We start from the raw sequence: 18,274 nt of genomic DNA, 5'->3' as shown, positions 1-18,274 counted from the left end.
GTGGTTTTCAGGGTAGGGGGTGGAGTCGGGATGTGAATATCCAGTGAGATTAGTTTATGGTCTGATCTTACCAGTGAGGGATACACTTCTGGTCTGGAGCATAGAGTCCCCATGTTGGTGATGATCAGGTCCAGTATGTTTTCCCCTCCTGTGGGAGTGGTAACAAGTTGTTCCATAGCATTTGAGTTTATAAATTCTAGGAACCTTTGGGCTAGGGTGTTGGAGCTAGAGTAATGCTCCCAGTCTGTGTTTGGGTAGTTGAAGTCGCCCAATATAATGGTGTTTGGAGAGACCTTCATATTTTCCAGTGTTCTCAGGAAGGCCGAGTGGGGTTCCTGGGTTTGGGAGGGTGGTCTGTAGTAGGCTATAAACTGGAAGGCAGTTTTACCCACTGTTAGTTGCACATGGATAGTCGCTGATGCTTCGTGCTGTGCCACCAACCCGGAGGTGTTGGTATCTTTGACGAATATTGATACTCCCCCTCCTTTTGCGGTTCGGTCCAAGTTTTGGGGCCAAAAAGCATGGTATGAGGTATAACCTGGTAGTGCTTGGGTGCTCTCAGGAGCCTTGAACCAGGTTTCTGTTACTGCACAGATATCGATGTTCTCCGTGCTAAGGAGAGTTTCGAGTGCATGCATCTTGAGGTTTAGACTTCTGGCATTGAGTTACATTACTCTTAGTTTCTTATCCCTTGTGATACCAATGGAGGTGGGTTTGTCTTTTGAGCCTTGCCTAAAAAAGGCACTATAGGGGTAGCAAGAGCCTTTGCCAATATCTGAAAGCCCAGGGGTGACAGGTGCAAGCCATCCCTAGCGAAGCATCGTGGCATGTCAAGCATGTCATCCCAGGCTGACAGGCATTGGATCCACTTTGAATGACACCAATACTTAAGCCAATTGTTGAAATTGATCATCTTGTTTTCATATTGTGGCATCATTCTTGGTGAGGGTAAGATGCTACTCAAGGTCAGGGTCATACCGGCCTGGGCTACATGCTCAGAGAGCTCCTCTATGTCTCTTTTCATGTAGTCCAGGGAGGTACATCTCAGGTCATTCACACCAGCAAGGACAATGACTGAGTCATATATGTACTTGCCTTTGAGTGACCTGAGTGCTTGCGTTATGTGGCGGATCCTAGCGCCTGACAGGCAGCTCACCGTGACCTTCTCCTTGTTCAGCCTGGTGAGCGGGACGTCAGTGTGCCTGACGATAGAGTCACCTATTACAAGTGTATCAGGTGTGTTGTTTAGCCTTAAGGGCTGTGACTTTTCGGCACACTGGCTTTGTGAGCTATGTGTTGCATGTGTTTTGTTTTGGGGTAGCGGTTGCTTGGGTGTCTGATTTGTAGGTCTCTGCTGCTTAGGCAGATTTTTATTTAGAGCCTCCGAGTATGTTTTTGTGTGTTTATGTGTTTGGTTTGCTGTCGTGGTAGGTCTATGTGAGACTGGAATTGTAGTGAGTGTGGTTTCCTTCTCCTCCTGACTGGTTTTGCTAGTACTGAGTTGAGAGAGCTTAGCCTCCAGTATGGCTATATGGTTGCATCTCTCACATGTGTTGGAATTTGTTGGGAGGAGGAGAGGGTTGTCTGTGTACATGAAGCAGTTGTAACATTGCCTCAAGATTCCCAGATTCACCAGCTGGACCAGAGAGGAGATTGACAACTGACCTTTGGACATGCTAGAATAGTATTGGGAATTCCTTTATAATTGAAAAAAAAAGGGCCAATGGGGAACGAGGTACTCAAGGGGAGTTTGTGAGGGTGTAGTGCTTTTAATATTTTAGTGCTGACTTATATAATTGCTTTAGTGAGCAAGTGCCAGGTAACTTAAATGCAATGTGTTACAAGTAACTTAAATGCAAAAATGACAAACAGTAACTTTCTTTCAAGTGAAACAAGGAAATAAGTACAGTAAGCAATGCAGATATCACTAGGGATCCACAGAAGCGCTGAAAAGCCGCATTTTAGGTGGAATTAGCATTTCAGGGAAATAACAAGCAAACAAACAACAAGCATACAAACAAAGCTAGATTCAGCAGGCCTGGATCTAGTCTATGCTACAGCAAACAAGGTGTACCAGTTTCAGTAGGAAACAGTTCAGATATGCAGGCACTATAAGCCTTTAACCAGAAATTCCCAGCTCAGAAGGCAGAGTCCAGCCTCTCCTCCCACAAGAGTGCAGACCACGAACCTTCTTAATGTAAAATAACTGGCCTGAAGCCAAAGTGCTTAAACCAGAACTAATACACTTTTTAGAATAACAGACACTGAGCCCTCACTCAGCAGTTCACAACTTAGAAGGATATAAGCTACCTGCCCTGCGACCACAGTGCAGGCCACAATCCTTACTAATGTAAAACAACTGGTCTGAAGCCCAAGTGCTTAATCCAAAAGACTTAGAATGATAGATACACTTTAATCAAGTTACTACCAAGCAGTAATAAATACAATTGAATACTTTAAAGAATGCCTGGATTAGTGCTCAAGTTATACAAACAAAGCTAGAATCAGCAGGCCTGGATCTAGTCTATGCTACAGCAAACAAGGTGTACCAATTTCAGTAAGAAGCAGTTCAAATATGCAGGCACTATAAGCCTTTAACCAGAAATTCCCAGCTCAGAAGGGCAGAGTCCAGCCTCTCCTCCCACAAGAGTTCAGACCACGAACCCTTTTAATGTAAAATACCTGGCCTGAAGCCCAAGTGCTTAAACCAGAATTAATACACTTTTAGAATAACAGACACTGAGCCCTCAGTCAGCAGTTCTCAACTTAGAAGGATGTAATCTACCTGTTCTGCCACTATAGTGCAGACCACAAACCTTCTTAATGTAAAACAACTGGCCTGAAGCCCAAGTGCTTAAACCAGAATTAATACACTTTTAGAATAACAGACACTGAGCCCTCAATCAGCAGCTCTCAACTTAGAAGGATGTAAGCTACCTGTCCTGCCACCACAGTGCAGGCCACAAACCTTCCTAATGTAAAACAACTGGTCTGAAGCCCAAGTGCTTAATCCAAAAGACTTAGAATGATAGCTACACTTTAATCAATTTACTACCAAGCAGTAATAAATACAATTGAATACTTTAAAGAATGCCTGGATTAGTGCTCAAGTTATACAAACAAAGCTAGATTCAGCAGGCCTGGATCTAGTCTATGCTACAGCAAACAAGGTGTCCCAATTTCAGTAAGAAGCAGTTTAGATATGCAGGCACTATAAGCCTTTAACCATAAATTACCAGCTAGAAGGGCAGATTCCAGCCTCTCCTCCCACAAGAGTGCAGACCACGAACCGTTTTAATGTAAAACAACTGGCCTGAAGCCCAAGTGCTTAAAACAGAATTAATTCACTTTTAGAATAACAGACATTGAGCCCTCAATCAGCAGTTTCCAACTTAGAAGGATGTAAGCTACCTGTCCTGCCACCACAGTGCAGACCACAAACCTTCCTAATGTAAAACAACTGGTCTGAAGCCCAAGTGCTTAAACTAAAAGGCTTAGAATGAGTTACACCAAGCAGTAATAAATACAATTGAGTACTTTTAAGATGATGCAAAAACAAAATTAAATAGGAAGAAACACAAATACAGTAAAAGCAGATATATATATATTTTTTTTAGTGAGCAAATGAGATGGGCCCAGGAGTTACAGGACAGAAACAAATGCAAATGCAGGCCTTCAGATCAGAAAGTTGAGAGAGATGGAAGACTGCCCAAATGGCCAATAACTACAAATTCTGGGCCAGAACCACTCCTTATGTGGTAGACAGGTTATCTAGTGTTTATCACTCCCACTGATAAGCTAGAAGGCTTCCCTCCAACACAGAAAGGCTTGGGGGCTCAGAAGCTTACAAATAGTCCTGGATACAGCAAATCTGCATCTGGAACACTATTTACAGGAAAGGTAGGAAACAGGCTTACAATTTTTTTTTTCAGAAAAGTAGCAAAAACAGTAGTAAAAACAATTCGCATGCAGTGCAAGCTGGCACACTTGAGTATGCAGCAATATTATTCCACACACAGTTTGAAAAAATGTAATTAAATTAAAAAGGACTAAAAACAAGTGCAGAAAGGGTTTATTAGGTAGAATGCGGTAAAGAGATGGGACTGGGGGAGTGTCCTAGATCAAATCTACAGTAGGGCAGGCACTGCAAAAGCCACCAAATTTAAACTACAACCAAGAACAGGGAGGGGGGGTGGGGAAAAGTTTCAATAGAGATGTGAGGAATCAGAGTGCAAATTATAAAACCAAAAAAATATATACTGATCTCTGTATATTTGCAGAACACTAAGACAACAGATATCTAAGCAATAATTTAGCTCTATAATACAGAATAATACAGAAAAATATACTCAGCTCTATGACATTCCTTTATTCTAAGTATTGTCATCTGGTCATAAAATTTTAACAAGTTAGTTAGAGTTGATCTACCTTTGAAATACTAAGCTGCCTGATATCATGTAAATTATTTTCTCTGTTGTTATCTTTCATTAATCATAGAATATATCTCTCAAAACATTTACCTGATATTAAGTTCAAACTAACTGGTTGATAGTTCTGTGTCTCTTGTATATCCATTTTTTAAGAATTAGAGTAACTATTGACTTTTGTCATGTGGTTAGAACATGACAATTTCTTAGCAGGAATTAAATATTCCTATTAGTGATATATTAATATCATTAATTACTTGTTTAATAATATTACTGGGATTTTGTCCAGTCATACAGATGTTTTTATTTATAACCTCCTTAGTGCTCTAATTATACTTTCTGCTCTTAGGACAAGCATAATGAAAAGTTTCTAATTTTTCAAACATAACAATATTATTATCATTATGTAGTGCGATATTTGTAAAATATCCATTAAACTCATTAGATATGGTGATTGGATTAAATAACTTATCTTTAATTTCCATAGACAATTCTGGATTTATTATTTTCTGCAATGAATTAATGTACTTTTAGTGATCCTTTTTATTGTTTTTGCCTGTTTCTATTTGCATTTCAAAATTTGCTGTATTACACTGCATCTTATATAGAAGTCACTTAGTGGTTTATTTACTTTACTCTTATTATATTTAGTTATAGTCAGTTAAATAAAGAAGTAACAATATTATAATGCTAGACCTTTTGAGTTTTACATTCAGTATGGGAAAGGATGTACATTTTCTATTTTAGTAAAATTATTTTTGAAATACCAATTTTGTCTCTGCTTCTGGCCAAGGTAAGAAGTGCCTGTTCCTAAATAGCTAAAGTTACTACAAATGTATAACCCTTTATCTAGAACATAAGTGGAGTCATGCTACACTTATATATATATAGTGACATGGTCTATAATCTATTTGGCCTAACATTTTTAATGCAACCATCTCAAAATCATTATTCATTACTGCAGTCATTTTTTTTCTAATGTGGGAAGTATTGACCATAGTTCTGTTGGCTGGCTTAATTATGATTGCTGTCGATTTCTATCAATAGCTGGTTTGCCTTGATTTACTTGTTGACAATAATGTATTTTGGATTTATGAATGTACTATACTACATTGCTTTTTACTAAATTACAAGTACACGTGTTGCATGCCATTAATCTGCTCCCCGTGGTACTCCCATGAAAATGGATTCTTAAAGTTATACATTCCCAGTTATCACATGTAATAAATAAGTGAATACAAATAAAAGAGTCTTGTGTCTCCCAGTTGTTAGTTTCTGGTTTTAGCCTCTGATCTTCTCTTTCAGAGATACCTATATTGTGAATATTCTACTTTCTCAGTATTCATATTAGTACTGCTCAAACTTGTGACTACCAATTTGGTCTTCATTATACTAATGCAGCCAAAAATAAAAGATCTTCTAGTGAACTATGCCCCTATGGACATGTAGAGCACACAAGTGTGATAATTTTAAGTAAAGAGGAATGTTGCACTACATTTCTGAGGTAGCCCTTCAGTATAAAACATTGTCATTTCAAAAAGAACTCTGCCATGCCCCCTCACTTCCTATTCTAAATATTTATATTCATTTTAATGAAAGTGGGTATGAGATTTTCTTTTACCTCTCTTCAGTTATTGCTATACTCAGCCATGGAGTTTCATTAGATAGTTGGCCTTAATATTATTTTAAGTTATTTATTTGTCATTAGTAACTTCTCATGAGAATGTATTTGATAAAGTAATTTAGGTTGTAATGTTATATTCTGAAGAATTTCAATTGTTTCTTGAGACCTTGGTTATAAATACCCAAATAAAAGTTGAGCTAAGTTGAAACTATTCCTGGTTAGTGATACCAGTACAGAATCATCACTCCAAGCATGTAATATACCTAGGTCATGCAGACTAACCTGACATTTTGTTGATAGTTTTACACCATAAAGGAAGCTCAGACATCTGACAACTGCTATGAGTTTTTAGCAGTCTCATAAGCAAAGATAAACACATTTGTTAATAACTTTGTTCAACATTGACTGGAACACTTGCGCTTGTGAAACCCCCACAACCCACATAAACCTCTATGGGTTTACTTAAATCATAACCTCCCCCACCAGGACAGGAAAACCCAGTAACAAGAAAAGTACCGTAGACTGGATACTCATCAATACCCATCTTCAATCTTATAAATCAGGCACTTTGCCTGATGACCTAAGTGATCACTGTTACACCTATGTAATCAAGCTCAAAGTAGACTGCTCCTACAAACCCACCTATAGAACATTAAGAAACAATAAGAATTTTATTCTCACCAAGTCTCAAAATGAACTTAAGGTATGCAACTGATCAGGACCAAAACGTTTCCCCCTAAATGAAGCAGTAGCATACTTTAACACCAAATTCCTTGCTATTCTTAACTCTATTCTTAACTCCCATGCTCCCATCCACTCTATTAGAACCATTGCTAATATTGCACCATGGCTTTCTAAAGATACCAAAACCAAAATTTCACTCAGAAACAAAGCATGGGCCACCTACCAAAAAACAAAAGCCCCACTTGATCAACTAAGATTCAGACAGCTAGGGAATGACAAGAAAAAATTCATAACCTTAGACAAAAAGAACCACTACTACCATCTACTGCAAAAACACCAAAACAAACCTGAAACGTGCTGGGCAGGAATAAACACTACTCCACCCAGGCCAAACAGCCACTCCAACCCCATCAGCTTCCTAACAAAAATCCCCAGTAGACATTGCTAGTAACTTCAACAGTTTCTTCACAGAGACTATCCAGTCTCTAGCCAGTCAACTCTCTCCCAATGGCTCTAATTCTAATGTAGCCACACCCAGTACCCAAACATACTTTACCTTCCAACCTGTTCCTACTCAACTTATTCATGCACTACTTAAGAAACTAAGACCCACCACCCTAGCTGCCAACCTCCTCCCAGCAGACTATCTGCAAAAGGCTGCTGATAACATAGCATACCCATCTCAACCCTGATCAACAGAGCTATATCTGAAGCTACTGTACCCACTATATGGAAAATCTTCCCTGTCATACCTCTCCCTAAAGAAGGCAGTTCCACTGAACTGTAAAACTTTAGACCCATAGCTAGTCTGTCACCTCTAGATAAAATTATGGAGAAGTGTGTACACATACAGCTCATGCACTACCTCACACAGAACAAGCTGTTGTCCAGATTTCAGCATGGCTTTAAGCCACACCACAGTACTACTTCTGCCCTCCTGTCTTTCTCTAATATCATTAACCACAACTGCAGTAATAACAAACTATCCTCAGCACTCTTTCTAGATCTGTCCAAGGCATTTGACATGGTTGACCACAAAATGCTTATAAATACCTTGAAGGCCTTCTCCTTAAACAACCATGCACTGTAGTGGTTTCAATCCTACCTGCAGGGCAGGCAACAGGCAGTCCTATGGCAGGACAAGCTATCATTTTGCATACCCATCACATTAGGAGTCCTCCAGGGTTCGATACTATGACCCCTTCTTTTCTCCGTCTTTATCAATGACCTTCATTCAATCATCCCAGATGCTACCTGCATTCGATATGCGAATGACTCCACCTCACCAGCTACTTTATTCACACTAACCCAAAATACCTTCAATACAGTGGAACAATGGCTCTACAATCAACATCTAATCCTAAACCCCAACAAAACTAAGTTGCTCCTCTTCTCCTCCACATCCAGGACCCCCCTGCCATCCTTCAACGTAAGTGCTAACAATGGCACTATCATCTCCCCAGATGCCCAAACTAAACCACTGGGTGTCATAGTTGATAACAACCTGAAGTTTGATGCGCATATCAATCAAACTATCAAAACCATTAATAAAAAACTTGGCTCTCTTTACAGAATCAAACCTTTCCTTACCCCACTTGCTAGAACTGCAATTGCCCATTCCCATCTGCTATCAACTCTTCTCTACACCTCACCTCTATTCTCCAACTTGAACAAAACAGATCTTAATAAACTATCATCCTGCCATAACCACATTGCCAGGTTTGCTACTGGCACAGCCTGCCAGACACACCACTGTCACAACCTAAATCACCTAGGATAGCTTGAACTGACATGTCTACTGCAGTTCAACCAGCTAATAGTGGCACATAAAGTCATTTACCAACCAGAAAATACACCTGCACTAAAAAATATTATCAGCCCCATACACCAGCACCCGGCCACTGCGATCATCCACTAGACTCCTAGTTCAAACATACAAATCCAACTACTCAGCTGGGGACTCTCTGTTTGCCAACTCTGTTGGAAAAATATGGAACAGACTCCCAGCTAACTTGACCCTAGAACCCTCACTAACTCTATTCAAAAACAAGCTCAAGAAATACTTCAAAACTCATTGGTTATGTCCTTGCACTAACCCCGAATAGTGACCTCTCTATTTCTTAGGTGCTTTACCTTCAACTACTACTAACTTTTTTCTACCACTCCATTTCAGGAAGGGTCACTTGTATGACTGCTGCTCAGTGTGTCTTAAACCTGTATGTAATGTTATATATGTTTAACTTTGAAAGTAATGTTATGTTTTGTAACATGTTTTATAATAGTTAGTACTATGTGTATTAAATTCTGGTATTGCTTATGACTGTAATCTGCTGAAACTAGCATTTACTGAATGTTCAATGTGTATTATTATTATTTTGGAGCTTTTCTCCCCGGGCCTCCACTGAAAATGGACATGCATTCAGTCGGACTACCATGGTCAACAAATGTAAAATAAAATAAAATAAATAAAGAATAAATAAATAACTAGTATGTTTATTTAGAAGGGTACAGTGTTCTGAGGACTAATAGGTAGGCAGACAGAGGGAAGGTTGAGTGTCAGAATGCAGCCCAATGCAGCAATCATCAGGAAAGATATAAATACATTTTATCAGATTCTTCACATTCTTATAATTTCTTATTGTTCATACGTCTGTTCAGTACTACCAGAAACTTAATTAGCTTTTCTCCACCATTATTTCCATAGACCAGAAATACAGTACATTAATAACCTTTTTCACAAAGTAATTTACTTCTCATGTTACCTTATCTTTATGTTAAAAACTGTTTAGGATATGTCTTCAACCCCTTCCTATTACCTTAGCTTCCAAATTTAGCAAACTGAGACTTCCTTTAAAATATGCTTGAAATTTGTAGACCTTTACTAAGTTTTTACTAGTGTCAAAGAAAAATACTTCAAAAGACCAAAAGCATAAGGTTCATTTCAGGTATCTTTATTCTTGTGCAAGGAGACAAAAAATGCAGTTACAGAGTTTGTCTGACTAAATCAGGAAGTGTCACAATTATTATACCTTTCTTTCAAGACATTGACCACTACGAATGACGTAGTAGATAACCAGTTCACAATTCTGTTACTTTACAGATGTTTCTCACATTTCTAGCTGACTCTTCAAAGTTTAAAAAAGATTTTTTTAGTAAACAGGATGGCCTTGATGACCACCGGTCAATTATAACTTTCTTGCTATGTGATGTTACAAGTCTAGGTACTATGGCTAATTCAAGCACAATGCAAGTACAGATTTCTGAAGCAGTTCATTGTTTATAGTATATAACTTTCTTGCAGCTTGTGCACTTTTTCATTAGCACAGACAGAGCTTATTGTCCATAATGAATGGATCTACAGAAATTATTATTATTCTCTATTTAATTTCCTGAACTAGTATATTTCCAAGGCATAAACATGTATTTTGCTGTGTTTAACAACACACATATATATATATATATATATATATATATATATTTTTTTTTTATATTTTTTTGTATATGTTTTTTTATGTGGGTTCAGTGTATGTGTGTGTGCATATGGATATATACATATATATATATATTTATATATATTTTTTACAGTTTTTATATTTATGTATAGATATTTTATTATATACATGCATCAGTCCTGCTTTAATCAAGTCTATGTCTTTAAATCTAGAATTAGTTAATTGATAGGTGTGTTCATGAAATGGTATAAAGCATTTAGTTTTTGTTAAAGCAGTCATTGAAGTCTGAAGAAGCATTCTAGCAACGTGAAAGCACTTGCTTTTTAACTGCAGTGGAATAAAACAGAGTTTCAGTTCAAAGCTGTCGTGGTGTAGCCTCTTCTGTTGTTAAACATTGGATTTTTGTGTTCTTAAGAGGCTCCTTATCCAGTGTTGCTTTGGTTTTATTTTTCATGTATTTTGCTGTGCTAGCAAACTAGGTCAGAGTGCATCTTGCAGTGTCAGAAATCACAATTTCAGAAAAGCATGTTTTCAGTTTCAAATAGAACTAATGCTGCATATAGAATAAAAACGTGTTAATCTTCCCTTATTTAAAATAAGCATTGCACACATATGTTAATACATATTTTTCTAACATTTCCCCCTTGTTAATACTTTTTATTCTATTTCAAAAGCATAAACAGTTTGTTTCTTCTCCTAACCTCTTCCTTTGAGGATTTGCAGCTAAGAGAGTCATTCAGTTTAATACTTATGAAAATGTTTCCTTTTTCAACAGTTCTTCAATTTCAGTACTTTGATACAAAGTCTCAGAAACTGACATGTCTATAAAGTCTTTGATTAATTTTTCATGCAGGGAATACTACAGCAAATACATGCTCCTAACAAAAGTAATCCCACACAAATGGCAATCAGGATGTTCATTAGGATGGAACCCCCCCCCCAAACAAATTCTGGAAAAAGTCCATCAGTGGGTTTGGGCCTGGCCTGGTCATGTCTGACACTTGCTGAATCACTTCCAAATGATCGTTGATTTCATGTTTATTGTTGGAAATGAATGAACAACACTCGTCTTTGATTAAAGCGCACGTACCACCTCTCGCCACTAGGGTGAAGTCAAGAGCCATGCGGTTTTGAAGCACCACAGTTCTCATTGCATTCAGTTCATCAGTCATTAATTCAAGAGCAGAAAAAGTTGCATTGCTCATGACCTCGAGAAGTTTGGATAGCTTTCTCAGTTCCCAAATTGATTTAACTGCACCATATGCAGGGGCTATGCCAGCCCAGGATATGATAGTGTCACTCAAGTCCATGTGTGCTAGTTTACGTCTGTCTTTCATAGAGTTATGGTTTCTCCAGCCTGCTACGATCTGTCCCATGGATTCTCAGGTTTCTTGATTGGATTTTCAGGTTCCTTTGCGATGTCCCTGATGTTTTGAATTCTCCCATGAGGCAAAGCTGTAGTGTGTCATATGGCCGGGACCAGGTAACCCAAAAAACAACTGCCGGACCAATTCTCAGGCAACCATTTGTATGCCTTTTTCCCCACATATGAAATAACAGTTTTCTACTTTAGTATTGATATACACCTTCCCTGCATGAAACATTTTCTTATCTATAACAGACAGTTGCTTTAAAAGAACAGGATTATGTTGTATATCACTGACAGTTTTATGCAAGGACTCAAAGTATGAGTCATAATTTGCATCACAAATTGTTTCTGTATTTTTAGCATTTTTAGGTTTAATATAACATTTATAAGAAACAGTTACATTACATTTGCTCCAACCTACTTGAATCGTGTCATTCGTAAAAAAGCATACAATTCCTGTTTGTGTAACATGTAGGAATAATGCAATTTTGTCTCTAGATTTTACAGGTGTAGTCTCAAAAATCAAGTTTTCCCAAGTCTCATTGACCCCTAGGGGGACAGCAGCCATCAATAATCCCCCATATGTTGTTGGTATAGCTGTGCAAATCCAACAATTTGAAATATTAAAAGTCTCAGCATACACATATTTGATTGCTTGGTAAGTGTTAAAGTTCGGATGCTAGTCTATGAGTGTTGAATCACGTTTGTTCAGTCTAGCTGGTGTGGCTGAAGAAAAGAAAGGCCACAGCAAAAGCCACAGCAAAATGAACATTGTCACTAATGCAGTTATTAAGATGATTATGCAACACTGCTGAAGTCGTTCAGCATTTCTATTGTCTCTGGGTCTTGTCATTCTACTGCTGCTGTGTGTTAGCAAGAGTTTTATCAAGTTCAAAGTTTTTGACTAGTTTACAGTGTGTCAAATGAATCCAAGATGAATGTTCCGCAATCTTGACTGCTGTGGGCATGCTCATGACTTGGATTATTATAAGGTTCATTACTTGCTTGCTTTACCTTGCGTGAATAAAATACCTGTTTTTATAACATTTTAAAAGGATCTTTCGAGTAGTGTTTTTACGAACGCATTGGGTGAAACACTGCAGCTACCTTTGAAGTCCCCCACCTCGGATACCTTTGTGGAACCCTCCCTTTGTGGTTTTTACTTTTGTTTCGTACACAGTACTTTTGTTCTTGGCATGCTCAGCAGTACTTGATACGGACCTTCCCACTTTGGTGTTGTCCAATTCTTCTTTTTGATTGTCTTCACCCAGACCCAAGTGCCTGGGGCTACTGCTACTTCGGATGGTTTGGTTTGGTCTTTATCTGAAACAGAATTAAACTGTAAAAGATGTTTGTTATTCAGCATACTCCTCATATACTCTGCAAGTGTCCAATCTGCTTCCTGTTCTGCAGGCATGAGAAGCTTCCACTGAGGTATATAATAAGCTCTTCCAAAAATCTTTTCGAAAGGTGTCAATCCTTTTGCATTCGGAACAGTTCTCATGCTCAACAGTGCCAGGGGCAAACAGTACACCCAGTTCTTCTGTGTGTCTACCATGAGTTTTTAAGCTTATTCTTTAAAACTCCATTGTGCCTCTCTACTAACCCTGCAGATTGAGGGTGATATGCACAGTGATGTTTTAAAGAAATCCCAAAACACTGGCTCAACTGTTGTATAGTTTGGTTAACAAAATGTGTACCATTGTCACTGTAGATCCTTTCTGGTATGCCAAATCTAGGAATAATTTCTTTAACTAGGGTCTTTGCAACAGTGGCTGCATCTGGTTTACTAGTCGGAAAGGCCTCCACCCATTTGGAGAACATATCCACAATGACAAGGCAGTACTTTTTATTTTCACATTTGCTCAATTCTATGAAATCCATACAGATAGTATGAAACGGATACGGTGGTGTAGGGAAACTCCCTTGCTTGGGCTTTAATGCCCCTTGTGCATGATGTTTATTACAAGTGTGACATGACAGGCAAAATTTTTAGTGTAGTTTGTAAACCCGTACATAGCGAATACCCGATTCACTAACTGTACCATCCCCCCTGTTGAGACATGGCTCTGCCCATGGCTCAACAAAGCTGCATATCTAAATAAATTAGACGGTAATATCAGTTTTCCCTCTTTGGAGATGTACAGCCCTTCCTTGAGAATTGCTCCTCGTCTTTTCCATTTTTGTTTTTCAGCTTGTGTAGTAAGTGTCTGCATTGTTTTTAACATTTCTAAGTCTAAAATCTCAGAAGGTTGTAATTCCTCATTCAAAAGAAATGCTTCTGAGGCTGCTTGTTTTGCAGCTGTGTCAGCCCTCGCATTGCCGTTTGAAATCCTATCTTGTTGTTTTGTATGAGCTATGCATTTACAAATAGCTACTTTCTGAGGCAACTGAATAGAATCTAACAAATCTAAAATAAACTGTGCATGGTTAATCGGTTTGCCAGTAGATGTCACCATTCCTCGATTCGTCCACTGTTGTGCAAAAACATGTACAGTAGAAAAAGCATACTGGCTGTCTGTAAAAATGTTTACGCTTTTTCCCTTTGCTAAGGTACATGCCCATGTCAAGGCAATCAACTCTGCTGCTTGTGCAGATAAGTTATGTGGTAGAGGTTTTGCTTCTACAATCTCAGTATCAGAAACTACTGCATAACCTGTTAGGTTCTGTCCTATAGGACTCCTTTTGCATGAGCTATCCACATAATATGTCACCTTGGCATCATCCAAGGGAACATCTGTGAGGTCTTTTATAGGCAGTGTCTTTTGCCCATTTACCTGCAGGCAGTTATGGGGCGTGTCATCCACAGGAGTTGGGAGCAAGGTAGACGGATTCAAAGTAGTACATCATTCAATTGTCATGTGAGGTTGGCTCAGCAATATAGTCATACAAGAAAAATGCCTAGCAGGGGAAAGATATGCTACTTTTTCTTGCAGTAAAATGATTGCGACTGCATGAGGCACTCTCACTGTGAGAGGGTGGAATAACACTACTGAGGCTGAAGCCTGCACTGCCATTGCAGCTGCAACTACTGCTTGTACACAGTGGGGTAGAGACTGTGTCACTGGGTCCAGTTGTGATGAATAATAAGCAATGGGGCGTTGTTTGTCCCCATGCAGTTGAGTCAATACTAATGTCATATAACCTTGCTTGCAATCTACAGTTTGGAAAAAACATTTGTGATAATCTGGTAATCCTAAAACTAATGATGATACCATCAATTGTTTCAGTTTGCAGAAGGTTAATTCTGCTTCTGGTGTCCACTGTATTAAATCTTGTGCTGCCATAGGCTTCTTAAAAATCAGGTCAGTTAAAGGTGCAGATTCCAAAGCATAGTTTGGGATCCAGCTCCGACAAAAATTAGTGGTACTCAGGAAGGACATCATTTCCTTCTTGGTTGTGGGTTTTGGTGCTTGTAAGATCGCTACTTTTTTGTCCTCATCTAATGTTCTGCCATCTTTGGATATTACATATCCAAGGTATTTCACTTGTTTTCTCCAAAGCTGCAATTTATTTTTGCTTACTTTGTGTCCTTCAACTGCTAGGAATTTTAATAATGCTACAGTATCTTCCTTACAATCTTGCTGGGTAGGGCGGCCAGCAGGATGTCATCAACATAAAGTAAAATTTGACTACCTCTCGGTGGGATAAATCCCACTAAATTACTTGCCATTTCTTGTGAAAATATTGTTGGGCTTTCACTATAGCCCTGTGGTAGTCGCGTATATGTATACCACTTCCCCTGAAATGTAAATGCAAACCAATACTGGCTGTCAGGGTGTATCGGTATCGAAAAGAACGCATTGCTGATATCTACCACAGAAAAATACTTCTGTTGAGGTTTTAAATCATTCAACAAGGTATGTGGATCTGGCACCGTAGGTGCTCTTGGTATTACTGCGTCATTTACAGCTTGTAAATCTTGGACCATACGCCATTCTCCATTTGCTTTTTTAACTGGGAATAAGGGTGTGTTGCATGGCGAATCGGGAGATTCCACCAGTATTCCCTTCTTAAGCAAAGCTGCTATGATTGGTTTAATACCTGCCTCTGCATCTTTTCTCAAGGGGTACTGTCTCTTTTGTGGTCTAAATGCTGACTTTGGCATGATAGCAACTGGTCCTGCTCTGCGAATAAGTCCTACGTCTGACTTTCCTGTTGACCAGAGAGTTTTTGGTATGTCTAAAAAAGCTTTTTCTTCCTCTTCTAATAAGAGGGCTTCTCAGCTGCCTTTGCTGGACTGCAAGTGTATAGCTGGATGTGTTTGTGTTATCCATTTCAGTTTCTGTCTTTGTATTCCTTGTTCTGACAGTTCTGATTCTGTCAGTTTTTCACATTTTGTGATTTTTTTCTCCTAGGTCTATCCATTTTAAATCTTCCTATTTAGTTAAACTAACATGCGGTAATAGATTTGATTTATAAAGTGAAAAGAACTCCTGGGGTAATGAACAGCTAACTACACTGTTCCCTTTCATGTCCCAGTACAAATTACACAGTACTAATCTGTTTGCATGATTTCTAAACAATTATTGTTCATATTTTTTGTCAGGTCCTGGTGTATTACAATAATACAGAGTACAGTGCAACAGGTGTTGTATGTAAATACAAAGGGAGGGGAACTTACTGATAGCTATATTCATTAACTCTTCAGTTACTGCTCCAGGGCCAGTCGTAACTAAGTCCTGGCTGTACCAGTAAAATGTCTCACCTTCCGTTTGCACTGCAAAAGTATTAGTTTGTAGCTGTGCTCCCATACCCTGCATGGTTGGAACTACTGCTATGCCTAATAGTTGCATAAGATCTCTGCCCAAAAGGTTCACTGGGCATTTTGCAGAAACAACAATTTTGCTTTTCTGGGTTAATCCTGAAACAGGATCTGTTATTGTAGTGTTATGGGAGAGAGGCTCCCGATACAGCTGTCCATTAGCTGCTTTTACTAGTATAAAGTCATGTGATTCTGAATTTTCTGGTAGTTTGGAGGGGTGTACCAGGGTTTGTGATGCCCCTGAATCGCACAAAAATTTGACTTCCCACCCTTCTACCAGGAGTGTCACTTCTGGTTTTGTGTCAGCTAGATAGAGCTCTAAGCTCAGTAAGGCTAGGTCTAATATTTCGTTTTCTTCACTATCGGTAGCTTCCTGCACTTCTTCTATTATCACATTCTCTGCTCCTTCTATCACGTTCTCATTTATCCTTTCTCTATTATTCCTATCTAGTGATTCCTGACTTTCATATAGTCAGTCCTCACCTTCATCGTTTTTGTCTTCCACTGCTGCCTTCTTATTTTTCTTGCAATCCCTTGCCAAGTGTCCCTTTTTCCCGCATTTGAAGCACTCACCTCTTCTTTCTCCCTTCAAAGTCCTCTGATCGCTGATCAGATTGTTTGTTTCCCTGGGTATTCTTTTTGCCCTTTTGTCCGGACTGTACTAAATAAACTTCTCCATTCCACAGCAAATACTTGGGCTTTCTTTTTCTTTTTGTTATTAAAATGCCTTTCGGCATGTCTAGCATATTCAAGCAGTGATTGTAATCTGCTTGTACGATGGTCTACCATATGTTTAGTAATGAAACTTCTTATGGGTGCAATACTGCCTTTCAAAAATGCATTCTTTAACTGCTGCTCATATGGGGAATTTTGTGTCTGGTCTTCAGGCATCTGCATTCCACAGTGATTGTTAAAACATTCTAATAATCTGGCAAAATATCTATCAACAGTTTCACTTTCTTGTTGGATGCATTGATTAATGCAAGTCCAGTCTGTTCTAGGCTTCCATTTCTCAGAAATTCGGATTGTCAGACCTTTCACTCTGTTATCTAGTTCTGCGCTGCTATGTGGGAGGGGTCTAAGTGCAGCATCACGGGGATTCCAGTTGCCACTGATCATGTGTCAGTCTGGACCTACTATTTGTCTGACTACTTTTTCTACTTCTTCTCTGTTTAAGTGATAACTTAATCTCATGCCCTGTAAGTCTTCTAAGAACTTTCTAAAATTAACTTTTGGATGGGGAATTCCCTCTGTGGCTTTCCAGATGTCTTCCGGTGTCCACGGTCTGTATACTAAGAGAGTTGGGTCCTGCCCTTCTTGTCCTGCCTGAGGATTTGGTTCTTCTATGAGTGGTCATATCTCTTCTTCACTCATAGCCCATGAATTTCCATTCATTTAATATAATTCAATATCCCCTTTTAAATTACATGTTCATGACCTAGTCTCGATAGGATCTCTAACAAACGGTAGTGGTTTAATAGGGGCAACTGGATATCGTGGAGGTGGGCCAGTTTGTTCTTTTGCTTCATATTCCGGTAAGGGAGCTGGTAAGGGAACTGGAACTGGAGGGGGGTGGAGGGGCCGATGCTATAACTAAGTTATTATCCTCTTTGTCTAGAAACATTGCTTTTGAATTTTTATTCTTTTGTTCTCTTCGGTTTGCTTCCTCAATCCACCTGTGTGCCTGAGGAACTCCTAATTTACGCTGTTTTTTAACCCGACCTATAGAATCGGTTTTTAGCTGTCTAATAAGTTTGATAAGTGAGGATCTTTCTAGTTTCCCATCAAATTCATATTTATTAACCCATTTAGTATAATATCTAATGTTGTCGGCGCGCTGTGATTGCATATATTTTCCGTCTTCGGTTAATGGTGGGCTTTGGGGTCTTTTCGTTTTTGTGCACGTATTACCCATTTTGTTCTAACCTTTTAAATGTTACGTAACCCTTTTAT

Source organism: Protopterus annectens, chromosome 3.part1 (assembly GCF_019279795.1).
Source record: "Protopterus annectens isolate FY-2018-M chromosome 3.part1, PAN1.0, whole genome shotgun sequence".
Classification (NCBI taxonomy): Eukaryota; Metazoa; Chordata; order Ceratodontiformes; family Protopteridae; genus Protopterus; species Protopterus annectens.
This window is presented reverse-complemented; position numbering follows the sequence as displayed.